The 14,271-nt window shown below is 37.0% G+C and overlaps 1 protein-coding gene across 2 annotated transcripts in view; it reads right to left on the bottom strand.

The window, feature by feature from the left end:
* Positions 1–14,271, bottom strand: part of LOC137235468 (uncharacterized) — a 718,941-nt gene that overhangs the window by 293,850 nt on the left and 410,820 nt on the right. The window lies entirely within an intron of this gene.

Raw genomic sequence — 14,271 nt, 5'->3', positions numbered from 1 at the left:
CCTTTGTACGCTTCCGACTTTTCTAGAGCCTCAGGCCTGCCGCGCGCGCGAGTTGCTAGCCTTCGCATCCTGTGACATATTTTCCGCAGCTCCGCGATTTCGCTATTCCACCAGTATACCTGCTTTTTACCCCTCCACACTCCCCTCCGTGGCATAGAGAGGTTGCAAGCGTGGCGAAGACAGCTCATTGTCTTTTCAACCGTCTCTTCCGTCGGACTGGAGTTGTTGATTATCCGTCGGGCATCCCCCAGTACTGATGCGGAGAACGTGGCAGAGTCGACCTTGGATGCGTCCCATGCTTTTGTTCTGCGTGGCCCGTTCGGAATCTGCCTCTGACCGGGATCGTTTAGGTGGAAAGTGATGTAGTTGTGATCGCTGCCAGTCAGATCCTCTATGACTCTCCATCCAGCAGCGGTCAGCAGCAGGCTTTCTGACACTAGTGTTACATCGGGGATCGAGTATCCAAAGCCTGGCCGTCGGTATGTAGGGGTCGTACCAGTGTTAAGCACGTTTAAACCGAGCCTGGCTGCCATCTCAAGGACTAACCTTCCACGGGTGTTAGTCTGCGGCATTCCCCATTCGACGGCTCTTGCGTTAAAGTCTCCCGCCACAACCAGGTTACTAGTTAAGTCCCACAGGTCGTCTTCAATAAGTTCAAGCTTCTCCCTGAACGTTTGAATGGGATCATTCGGGGACAAGTAGCAGCTTACTATTGTGGTATTATTCGTAGTTAGGCGGACGTAGCCTTGTCCGGCAACACGGTTCACAATATTGGCGTTTGCATCTGTCATCCAGATTGCGGCGGTGCCGGTGTTGTCTATATGCCAATCATTTCGGGCTCTATAGGGTTCGCTGATGATAACGCTGTTAGCTTTATGGTCTAAGACCAACTGTTGTAGTAGCTCATCAGCAAGTCTGCTCCGGTTTAGGTTGCCTTGGATAAAACTAATCACTATTGAATTGAGACTTTGGCCTTTGCAACAGCGAGTGCCGCTCTGAAAATGCTGCATGCTCCAGATCCAGGGACATGATCGAGCTTCTGTGTATTACACAGGTAACATTTTGGAGCTGCGGTACAGGCCGAAGCTTTGTGGCCGCTTTGCCCACACTTCCAGCAGGCGTTACTCCTGTCTGGACCCTTGCATTCTGCCTTCCGGTGTCCGTAGCCGAGACACCTAAAGCAGCGTTGTACTTCTGCTCGCTGTCTGATTCGGCACTGTATCCATCCGATCGGAATTTTACCTTTTTTGAGTAGGGCGTTGCCAATATTCTCGTCCACTTCGACGACCGCCATTTTCTGTTCTCTTTGGTTTGCTGCGAACACAGAGACCCGGAGAGGTCTAGTGATTTCTTCTTTTCCGACCTCCCTCCTTATTGCGTCTTGGATTTCTGTTTCAGTTGTGAGACAGTCCATGCCAAGTACTTCCAACTTCATCCGCTTGGAGAGCTGTTGTGCTTCACCGACCTCTCCTACTGCACTACCTATAGCTGCTCTGAAGGCCGTCTGGTCACTGCAGCGCGCCGTTTCAATCAGTACGTTACCAGATTTGGTTTTTCGTACTGACCGTACCACCGTACCTGTGTCATTAGGGCGGAGCTGGCCGCGTATGGCCCCTAGTACCTGGGCATAGCTTTTGCCTTCCACAGGTTTTACCACAAAAGTTGCTGCTTGTCTCCTCTTTCTCGCCCGTTTTTGAGCTTTAGGAGCTTGGACGGGGGTTGCCTGCTTGGCTGACTGGGCCCGCTGTTTCAGCCTCCGGCGCGCTACATTGGACCAAGACTCACCTTGTGAAAGCGTATTTGTTCTTTCATCTCGTTTCTTTTTGGCTTCCAAGTCCTCCGAGTGGGAATCTGAGCTCGTTCGTGCCCTCTTGCTTTTTCGGCCCGATTCTCTGCTCTCATCTACCTTTTGGGCCCTTAACGATCCCATGCAGCTTAACGCTTCCTCGAGAAGAGCCATACCGGTTTTTATGTCCTTGGACACGGTCTTCTGCTTGAGAGCGGTTTCCTGCATCTCGCGCAGCACTGATACCGCATACTCCAGCAGTTCGTCTTGGCTCTTCCCTTCGAGGCTTGTGTATGAGAGTGAGCCTCTTGGCGGAGTCGCACGTTTCTCCTTCCCAACAGCGCGCTGTGCAACGACATTGGGTGAGCTGACCGACGCTTTTTCCCTTGCAGTAGCAGGTGTGGACTGGCTGGGGTTATTGCGCAGCTGTGCTTTCGCTGCCTTTGTCTTTTCCGCCGATTCGGTGCCTTGTGTGGGCATTACCGACAAGGTCGCTTTAGCGGGGGTTGTTAAAAAGTTAAAGTTAAATTTAAAGTTAAAGCTTAAGTTAAAGTTAAAGTTAAAATTAAAGTTAAAGCTAAAGTTAAAGTTAAAGTTAAAATTAAAGTTAAAGTGAAAGTTAAAGTGAAGGTTAAAGTTAAAGTTAATGTTAAAGTTAAAGTTAAAGTTAGAGTTAAAGTTAAAGTGAATGTTAAAGTTAAAGCGAAAGTTAAAGTTAAAAGTAAATTTAAAGTTAAAGTGAAAGTGAAAGTTAAAGTTAAAAATAAAGTTAAAGTTAAAGTTCAAGTTAAAGTTAAATTTAAAGTTAAAGCTTAAGTTAAAGTTAAAGTTAAAATTAAAGTTAAAGTTAAAGTTAAAGCTAAAGTTAAAGTTAAAAATAAAGTTAAAGTTAAAGTTCAAGTTAAAGTTAAATTTAAAGCTAAAGCTTAAGTTAAAGTTAAAGTTAAAATTAAAGTTAAAGCTAAAGTTAAAGTTAAAGTTAAAATTAAAGTTAAAGTTAAAGTTAAAGTTAAAGTTAAAGTTAAAGTTAAAGTTAATGTTAAAGTTAAAGTTAATGTTAAAGTTAAAGATAAAGTTAAAATTAAGGTTAAATTTAAAGTTAAAATTAAAGTTAAGTTAAAAATAAAGTTAAAGTTAAAGATAAATTGAAAGTTAAAGTTAAAGTTAAAGTAAAAGTTAAAGTTAAAGTTAAAGTTAAGGTAAAAGTTAAAGTGAAAGTTAAAGTGAAGGTTAAAGTTAAAGTTAATGTTAAAGTTAAAGTTAAAGTTAGAGTTAAAGTTAAAGTGAATGTTAAAGTTAAAGCGAAAGTTAAAGTTAAAAGTAAATTTAAATTTAAAGTGAAAGTGAAAGTTAAAGTTAAAATTAAAGTTAAAGTTAAATTGAAAGTTAAAGTTAAAGTTAAAGTTAAAGTTAAAGTTAAAGTAAAAGTTAAGGTTAAAGTTAAAGTTAAGGTAAAAGTTAAAGTTAAAGTGAAAGTGAAAGTTAAATTTAAAGTTAAAGTTAAAGTTAAAGTTAAAATTAAAGTTAAAGATAAAGTTAAATTTAAAGATAAAGTTAAAGTTCAAGTTAAAGTTAAAGTTAAAATTAAAGTGAATGTTAAAGTTAAAGTTAAAGTTAGAGTTAAAAATAAAGTTAAAGTTAAAGGTAAAGTTAAAGTGAATGTTAAAGTTAAAGTGAAAGTGAAAGTTAAAGTGAAAGTGAAACTTAATGTTAAAGTTAAAGTTAAAGATAAAGTTAAAGTTAAAGTTAAAGTTAAAGTTAAAGATAAAGTTAAAACTAAAGTGAATGTTAAAGTTAAAGTTAGAGTTAAAAATAAAGTTAAAGTTAAGGTAAAAGTTAAAGTTGAAGTGAAAGTGAAAGTTAAATTTAAATTTAAAGTTAAAGTTAAAATTAAAGTTAAAGTTAAAGCTAAAGTTAAAGTTAAAATTAAGGTGAATGTTAAAGTTAAAGTTAAAAATAAAGTTAAATTTAAAGTTAAATTGAAAGTTAAATATTAACTTCTCATTTATTCAATAAAAGTAAAAAATTTGTTATCTTATCGGTCACCACGCTTAAAAAGGTTAACTTGAATTAATATCAAAGACAAAAATTGAATTAATATCAAAGAAAACAAAATGTTGCATAAATATTATAATTGTATAAGTTGATAATATAAAATAGTTTTACCGCGGCAGTCCCCGAGTGCCACACGTCCTTTTGTTTCCTCCTTTATAAGTGGGGAGTATTTTATGTTATCCGCCCCAACTTGAAACTCGATTCCTTCTGGCCAATCCTTTATGATGTAGTGGTCTTGGCGAGCTCGGCTATCCCATTTGCATAGCAATCAACAGTATTTTGTGTATCCACTTTGTAGACCACATAGCATTCCAACGACTTTAAGATCGACACATATTTTCCAATCATGTTCTTCGTATTTGATTAATTTGAATAATTTTTGGAATACCTCATACGTTTCCTTCGTATTTACTGCATGCGCGATCGGGATAGAGGGCTTTTCCAATATGCAATAAAACAGTCCTTAAACTTAATTTATTGCCGTCTGTGAAAAATCGCCACTCTTTTGAATCATATGGTTCACCAAACAGTTTGAATAGACCAGCAATGTGTTTGCAGTAACAAACACTGTCCTCCTTCGTATAGTACTTGGAAAATTGTTCGTGACGAGTTCTATAATATGTTACCTTAACATCAGATGAAACAAATTTAAATTGTTGCATACGAGAGGCGTGTAGTTCGGCCTTTTCCTTTGACAATTCCCAATCCCTTATCCAACCATTGAGTTGTGCTTGTGATAAATAGTTTCTTTCGTTTTCCTTTGAAATACAGTACAACATGATGCCGCGTAATCAGATACTGCTGTTGACAACGAAACTGGAGCTGGAACTAAAGTTAAATTTGATTCTGGCAATGTAGCTTCCGTTGAATTTAGTTCTGGTAATGACACTCTAGATAGGATCGCATAGGTTAATTTTCTTGACTTTCCAACCCCAAGTACTTTTGTAGTACAAATATAGCAGGCCGCTGAATGGCAATTTGGTTCCCTCCACTTCATTGGTGTAATAAATTTCATATGCCGCCCAAATAGATAGTTTCAGAAAGTAATCAGCTACGCATTAAAAGGGAGCAAATTCCTAATTTTTACGACGCACCTTTGTGTTCCGGTTTCCAAAAAAATAAATTCGACTCGACATGTGGTGCATGGTTTTTAGGCTCAATTCCAAAATACTTGAAAACACACGTCGATAAATTGACCGCAGATGAAACAGAAGATATCTGGATCATTTGTACACTCAAAATCTCGTGCCCTTTTATTCATATTATATTTTTAGGTAAATGACGGGTTATAAACTACAATTATAAACTGAACAGTATCCGGTGAACCTTGCAGATATTATGAAGGAACAAGGCGCATGTACTATTATTTATACTTAGAACAAGTAAAAATTGAGAAAACGACACTAACAGTTTTTTGTATCTAATAACCCTTCGAAAATCTACCTGCTAACTAACTGATATACGAATACTAACACATATGAACCAGTAGTGTATTTAAGTATTAAATGGATATATTTATTTGAATGCTTATAACTTGTGTATTAGTCCATCGATTTTGCTGAATGAAAGCGTATTTTTTTTGTTTTTTTGTAATAAAACATAGCTTAGAGAGAAAAAAACAAAATCTGCAAAAACATAAAAAGTTTTCGAGATCCTTCCTCGCAAAGTACAAATTTTTTTACATTTTTACAAAAAATTGAAAAAATCCGTAATGGTTGTTCGTTATCTTTGATTACTTTTGATTATTTTTTGACTTTTTCAATAATCGTAAAAATCATGATTTTTTTAATCAATTGGAAAGTAATCATTAAAAATAGAAAATAAAATTAAAGAAAAAAAAAACTTTTTTAAAAATAAGCTTTTATTATTTTGGTTAATAAAATTAACTAAAAAGTAAACAATAAATTGACTCTAAAGAAATATAACACTTTATAAGTTCATTGTAAGCTTAAACGATAATTAGGCTTTTTCGTCTGCGACAAAAAAATTCTATATTGTACATAATTATATATTTTTAACATTAAAACTTTACACCTAAATTATTAAATCTTACAGTTTATATCACAGTCCAAATTGTTCTAATAAAAAACGTGTTAAATTTTGATGGTATAATTAAGAACATTTAGGATCTCATTTTCTTGCTATCGCAATGTAACACGCTTTTATTAGAACAATTAGGACTGTGATATAAACTGTAAGCTTTAATAATTTAGGTGTAAAGTTTTAATGTTAAAAATATATAATTATGTACAATATAGAATTTTTTGTCGCAGACGAAAAAGCCTAATTATCGTTTAAGCTTACACTGAACTTATAAAGTGTTATATTTCTTTAGAGTCAATTTATTGTTTACTTTTTAGTTAATTTTATTAACCAAAATAATAAAAGCCTATTTTTAAAAAAGTTTTTTTTTCTTTAATTTTATTTTTTACTTTTTAGTTCGTTTTATTAACAAGTAATAGAAGCTTGTTCTTAGAAAAGCCTTTTTCATAAATTTAATTTAAATATGAATTTTATTTTTTATTTTTAGTAGAGTAAATTATTATGGCTTTGGCCGTATAAATTATTATGGTGTATTTGTATATTTTAGATTTAATGCACAATTAATATGTGTGTGTTTGAGCGGCCAAATAATAACAGTAGTATTGCTAAAGTGCTGCTTAGTTGATGGAATGTCACTAATTTCCTAGCGATGATCAGCAGATTGTCAATATTTCGTTCAACGGACGCGCGAAATTGCCACATCTGCTCAAATTTTCCAAGATTTTCCATTCTTGATTTAACTTAAGCTGTTATGCCAATATTTTTCAGCCAGCTTTTTTCAAATAGGTAATTTTTCCAAAAGCAAAATAAATTACAGAAAAGATTACAGAGTTAAACAGCCTTAAAAATTCAGCTATGTTGGTTATACACAGAAATACAACAGAGGGTTGTGTCTCCGCTTTTCGCAAGCGTTGAGATTCACCACGCGTGACACGCGTGATTCACCAAGTCCAAATATCACAATCCACGGATAGGTACCGGCGGGTTTGTATGGGACTTAGGCTGTTATGCCAAAGTAAATACAAATCTTTACCGATACTGTGTTATCGATTAATTTATCGAATTCTAACAAAGTAATATTGCATTGTCATCGGAGTTATATATGTGTGCAAAATTTCAGCTCAATCGGACACCGGGAAGTGTATCAAATTTAACTTGCAAGATTCCATTACAGACAACAAAAGTGAAACTAAATAAAAGCTTATAAAAACACGTGTCACGAGTTTAAGGCCAATGGACTCCTAAACTACAGAACCGATTTTGAATTTGTTTTGCACCCCGTTTGTAGTTTGATATAACTTGAAATGTAGGATAGGTTATATCTCAGCTTATAGTCGCAATATTATTTTATTGCATTTTTTTATTTGTTTATATGTAATATTAAAATGTTACGTATACGCTGTGGCACTCATATTTTCAGGTGGTGCGGATATACTTCCGTGTAATTGCTTGGTGTTTAATTAAACAACATGCTTGTCAATAAAAAATATTATAGCGAATGATATCAAGTATAGCACCTCGTCAGGCCCGCCGAGAGAGGGAGGGGTGGGGGTTTTCTGAGGGGGGCCGCGATTTAGAGCTACTATGACATTTTTTTTAATACAGGAGAGTCTTTAGTTGTTCCATGTGCAATTTGGCCATAGTTCTATAGGTGGACGCCATTTAGGGATATCGCCATAAAAGTGCACCATGGCTGACTCTAAAATTAGTTTGTACGATATGGGTATCAAATGAAAAATGTTAATGAGAATTTTAAAAGGCGTGGGCTTAGTTCTATAGGTGGACGCCTTTTCGAGATATCGCCATAAAGGTGGAATGGAGTTGACTCTAGAATTTCTTTGTACGATATGGTTATCAAATGAAAGGTGTTAATGAGTATTTTAAAAGGGAGTGATCCTTAGTTCCATAGGTGGACGCCGTTTCGGGATATCGCCATAAAGGTGTACCAGGGGTGACCCTAGAATTTGTTTGTACGATATGGGTATCAAATGAATGGGGTTAATGAGTATTTTAAAAGGGAGTGGGCCTTAGTTCTATAGGTGGACGCCTTTTCGAGATATCGCCATAAAAGTAGACCAGGGGTGACTCTATAATGCGTTTGTACAATATGGGCATCAAACGAAAGGTGCTAATGAGTATTTTAAAAGGGCGTGGGGCTTAGTGCTATAAGTGGAAGCCTTTTCGAGATATCGCCATAAAGGTGGACAAGGGTGACTCTAGAATGTGTTTGTACGATATGGGTATTAAATTGAAGGTATTAATGAGGGTTTTAAAATGGAGTGGTGGTAGTTGTATTGGCGGTCGCCTTTTCGAGAAATCCCCATAAAGGTGGACCAGGGGTGACTCTAGAATGCGTTTGAACAATATGGGTATCAAACGAATGGTGTTAATGAGTCTTTTTAAAAGGGAGTGGGCCTTAGTGCTATAGGTGGTCGCCTTTTCGAGATATCGCCATAAAGGTGGACCAGCGGTGACTCTAGAATATGTTTTTAAGACATGTGTATCAAACTAAAGGTATTAATGAGGGTTTTAAAAGGGAGTGGTGGTAGTTGTATATGTGAAGGCGTTTTCCAGATATCGACCAAAATGTGGACCAGGGTGATCCAGAACATTATCTGTTGGATACCGCTAATTTATTTATATATGTAATACCACGAACAGTATTCCTGCCAAGATTTCAAGGGTTTTTTATTTCGCCCTGCAGAACTTTTTCATTTTCTTGTACTTAATATGGTAGGTGTCACAACCATTTTACAAAGTTTTTTTCTAAAGTTATATCTTGCGTCAAATAACCAATCCAATTACCATGTTTCATCCCTTTTTCCGTATTTAGTATAGAATTATGGCATTTTTTTTTTTAATTTTTCGTAATTGTCGATATCGAAAAAGTGGGCGTGGTCATAGTCGGATTTCGGCCATTTTTTATACCAATACAAAGTGAGTTCAGATAAGTGCGTCAACTGAGCTAAGTAAAGATATATCGATTTTTGCTCAAGTTATCGTGTTATACGGCCGAGCGGAAGGACAGACGGTCGACTGTGTATAAAAACTAGGCGAGGCTTCAACCGAGCTCGGCCTTTTTCGCAGAAAACAGTTGGGACTGACAATAAGATATGAAGAAGAATGAGAAAAACTTGAGAGAAGAGAAAAGAGAGAAGGAGACTGAGAAGAGATAGAATGAGACGAAGATGGAGATAGATGAAGCGAAAAATACGGAGGGAGGAGTGAATACAAATATTAGGAAAAAATGTAGAGGGGCGAGGGCAGAGTTAGACGGAAAAAGCTTATTAAAATGTATGCAGATATACCAAATTTAGGGCAGAACAATGTCTGCCGGGTCTGCTAGTATAGATATATTTATTTGAACGCTTATAACTTTTGTATTAGTTCATCGATTTTGTTAAATGAAATTTTATTTTTTTGTAATAAAACAGAGCTTAGAGGGAAAAAAATCTGCAAAAAATAAAAAGCTTTCGAGATCCTTCCTCGCACAGTACAATCTTTTTTTATATTTTTACAAAAAAAAATTGAAAAAATCCGTAATGATCTTTCGTTATCTTTGAATCTGCAAGGCCTAGAAAAAGTGGTGTACGCACAGTTTATAACAATTTTATTACCTTTTAAAAGCTTCAGCTTTTGGAATTCTCAAATCGTTCTTGAGATATATATGCTTAAGTGTACCCAATTTTTTTTTTTTTTTTTTTTTTTGACAAAACGGGTATTTGCAAAAAGTAAATATGTCTTTAAAAATTCATTTTCTACACTCCCATTTAAAATTTTCCCGCAAAATCTTGTCGACGAAAGTGACGAGCATGGCGAAAGTTTTCACCAGCAAATGAAAATGATTGAAAGCTGGTATCAAGGATTCTGGGATGTCGCTATGATGGGTGACTACTGTTGGTTTCTCATGAGAGAAACCGATCCTAATCTAAATAAGCGTCAAAACAAGACACATATCTTTTTCAATTATAAAACAAGTAAGGAAGGTTAAGTTCGGGTGTAACCCAACATTACATACTCAGTTGAGAGCTATGGTGACAACATAAGGGAAAATAACCATGTAGGAAAATGAACCGAGGTAACCCTGCAATGTTTTTGTATGACATGTGTATCAAATGAAAGGTATTAAAGAGTATTTTATGAGGGAGTGGGCCATAGTTCTATAGGTGGACGCCATTTAGGGATATCGCCATAAAAGTGTACCATGGCTGACTCAAAATTAGTTTGTACGATATGGGTATCAAATGAAAAATGTTAATGAGAATTTTAAAAGGCGTGGGCTTAACTCTATAGGTGGACGCCTTTTCGAGATATCGCCATAAAGGTGGATCAGAGTTGACTCTAAAATTTCTTTGTACGATATGGGTATCAAATGAAAGGTGTTAATGAGTATTTTAAAAGGGAGTGATCCTTAGTTCCATAGGTGTACGCCTTTTCGGGATGTCGCTATAAAGGTGTACCAGGGGTGACCCTAGAATTTGTTTGTACGATATGGGTATCAAATGAAAGGGGTTAATGAGTATTTTAAAAGGGAGTGGGCCTTAGTTCTATAGGTGGACGCCTTTTCGAAATATCGCCATAAAGGTAGACAAGGGGTGACTCTAGAATGCGTTTGTACAATATAGGTATCAAACGAAAGGTGATAATGAGTATTTTAAAAGGGCGTGGGGCTTAGTGCTATAAGTGGATGCCTTTTCGAGATATCGCCATAAAGGTGGACCAGGGGTGACTCTAGAATGTGTTTGTACGATATGGGTATTAAATTGATGGTATTAATGAGGGTTTTAAAAGGGAGTGGTGGTAGTTGTATTGGCGGTCGCTCTTTCGAGAAATCCCCATAAAGGTGCACCTGGGGTGAATCTAGAATGCGTTTGTACAATATGGGTATCATACGAAAGGTGTTAATGAGTCTTTTTAAAAGGGAGTGGGCCTTAGTTCTATAGGTGGTCGCCTTTTCGAGATATCGCCATAAAGGTGGACCAGGGGTGACCCTAGAATATGTTTTTAAGACATGGGTATCAAACTAAAGGTATTAATGAGGGTTTTAAAAGGGAGTGGTGGTAGTTGTATATGTGAAGGCGTTTTCCAGTTATCGACTAAAATGTGGACCAGGGTGATCCAGAACATTATCTGTTGGGTACCGCTAATTTATTTATATATGTAATACCACGAACAGTATTCCTGCCAAGATTTCAAGGGTTTTTTATTTCGCCCTGCAGAACTTTTTCATTTTCTTGTACTTAATATGGTAGGTGTCACAACCATTTTACAAAGTTTTTTTCTAAAGTTATATTTTGCGTCAAATAACCAATCCAATTACCATGTTTCATCCCTTTTTTCGTATTTGGTATAGAATTATGGCAATTTTTTCATTTTTCGTAATTTTCGATATCGAAAAAGTGGGCGTGGTCATAGTCGGATTTCGGCCATTTTTGATGCCAATACAAAGTGAGTTCATATAAGTGCGTCAACTGAGCTAAGTAAAGATATATCGATTTTTGCTCAAGTTATCGTGTTGACGGCCGAGCGGAAGGACAGACGGTCGACTGTGTATAAAAACTGGGCGAGGCTTCAACCGAGTTCTGCCTTTTTCGCAGAAAACAGTTGGGACTGACAATAAGATATGAAGAAGAATGAGAAAAACTTGAGAGAAGAGAAAAGAGAGAAGGAGACTGAGAAGAGATAGAATGAGACGAAGATGGAGATAGATGAAGCGAAAAATACGGAGGGAGGAGTGAATACAAAGATTAGGAAAAAGTGTAGAGGGGCGAGGGCAGAGTTAGACGGAAAAAGCTTATTAAAATGTATGCAGATATACCAAATTTAGCGCAGAACAATGTCTGCCGGGTCTGCTAGTATAGATATATTTATTTGAACGCTTATAACTTTTGTATTAGTTCATCGATTTTGTTAAATGAAATTTTATTTTTTTGTAATAAAACACAGTTTAGAGGGGAAAAAACCGCAAAAAATAAAAAGCTTTCGAGATCCTTCCTCGCAAAGTACAATCTTTTTTTATATTTTTACAAAAAAAATTGAAAAAATCTGTAAAGATCTTTCGTTATCTTTGAATCTGCAAGGCCTAGAAAAAGTGTTGTACGCACAGTTTATAGCAAATTTTATTATCTTTTAAAAGCTTCAGCTTTTGGAATTGCTCAATTCGTTCTTGAGATATATATGATTAAGTGGACCCAATTTTTTTTTTTTTTTGACAAAACAGATATTTGCAAATATCTCAAAAACGTTAACATAGAATTAAAAATAACCTTGGTTTTCGGAATCAGGGTGTGATTCTACATAGGAATTTCATAATGGCGTCTCTGGTGCATTTTTGCTGTAAACCAGTGTTACATACATATGATTATATTGATATAATGTAACAGTGAAAGTATTAAAAACAAATACTAAAAAAATTCAAACAAATGTTACAAAGGTTTTCAAAAGTGCGTTTAAAACATAACACGCAATTAGGATTAAACAGCATACAGATTGTATGCACCTAATAGTGAATAAAAAAGGAATGGCAAAAAAAAGGCAATTCTTAGAAGCCAAATGCAAAGCGAACAGCGGGACATTCATATGGCTGAGTGGTTAAAGGCATCTGCGTTTACACTGGTATGAATGTTGAAGATTCGAGTTCAATACTCAGCTCCCGAGAAGCTAGCTTATGAAGAAGTGAAATTCAGAAACATGTCCTCGTATCCATCGTCGTTTGTAAACTTTGCAATTTTTCTTTAATATCAATAATAAAAACCATTGTATAAAACAATATGAGCAACGCTCACTAATTACATACATATGATGGTATTGAATTTATTTTGGATTATTTTTCGAAAGTCTTATTAGTTGCGTAGCTTACAAGTTATTACTTTTTTTCATCACTGCATTGAAACGTAATCGAATATCCTTTCTAAGGTTTCGATTTACTTTTATCAGCGATCGGTGCAACGTTGTTTTATTTTATTTTGAACCAAACCAACCAATTTCGATGTTGATATGGTCGGCTTGGTGAACCCAAGTGTGCCAAACTTCCCTCGCTCGTGTGCTTGTGTGAGTGAATGAAAGAGGGAGGCAACCCAGATTGAATTACTGGTGGTTTGGGATTTTTTAGTACTGATAGGCGTATCACCAGGAGTGTGACTAGGCAGCTAGAAAATCAGGTGACAGGATTCCAGTTTTTGGTTCAAGCGAGGGCGATACGAATAGGCGTTCCGCAGTAACGAAGAAGCTATCCGACGACGAGTCCGAGTTTTTCTACGAAGATTGAACACCTTTTAAGAATGCCAGAAACTGGAGCACCAGGATTCAACGGAAGAGCGGATGCCGTACAGGATGGACAGCCAAGTTATTCGGGAGCTGGGTGTTCGAAGTCCTCAAGCAAGGGAACAAGCTCAGCTGCTGCCAGTACCAAACAGCTTGAAAGAATGATGGAGATGATGGTTACCCACAATGAGGTAATGGCGTAGTACTTAAACGCGGTTCGTGACCTGAGGACCGACGTTTCACACCTCAGCAAGCGTATGGGGGAACCAGAAGTGTCGGCTCAGGGGCCAAACAAGCAAGCCCCTAACGCATCGACTCCGCAAGGGGGGAGAAATAGGGGCCAATTCAGGAATAACGCCGAAGCTGCCACGGGTCAGGGCAGAAATGTGGAGCCTGCGCACCAAAATTGAAGGGAGGTCGACCTAGTCAATTGGCACGTAAAGTTCGATGGGTCTGATAAGGGGATCACCGTGGAACGCTTTTTATTTAGAATAGAAAAATTAAGGTCTCATACAATCGTCTCTTCACTGATTTCCATTATCTCGTGAAAGCCTCTACGCTTAAGTGGTATTGGCAGGTTATCGAGAACCATGCCGACGACACTGCTTTTGGCTACTTCGAGCTTAAGGCAGAGATGTTGGACCACTTTAAAACCGCTGAGGCTGATTACGAGATAATTAGGGAAATCATGGAGAGGAATCAGTCGGGTCAAGAGAGTTTTGATGATTTTTATAGCGAGGTCCACGACTTGACGTTCAGGCTGAGGCAGAATATCCCGGAAAATGAGCTGGTGGGCATAATTAAGGGAAATTTAAAACCATATCTGGAGAACATTCTGGCATTAACATTCGAAGCGAAAATGGAGACTTTGGCCGATATGAAAACAGAGAGTAGACGTGCGGAACGCATGATCAAGGAAAATAAGAGTAAGTCGGCAAGGGCAGTCAACGAGGTGGTATTTCCCGTGGAACAACTTGAGGGTAAAGTAGTTGGGGGGAAGCTCGTCGAGGCGCCCGACAAGCCATCCAAACTAGGACCAGGGTTTAACCAATCCCGCAGCGATAATAATTCTAGGCCTTTTCCCACTAATGGTGGTACGTCTGCTGGAACTACTTCCACGACTT

Source organism: Eurosta solidaginis, chromosome X (genome assembly GCF_040869045.1).
Source record: "Eurosta solidaginis isolate ZX-2024a chromosome X, ASM4086904v1, whole genome shotgun sequence".
Lineage (NCBI taxonomy): Eukaryota > Metazoa > Arthropoda > Insecta > Diptera > Tephritidae > Eurosta > Eurosta solidaginis.
This window is presented reverse-complemented; position numbering and strand designations above follow the sequence as displayed.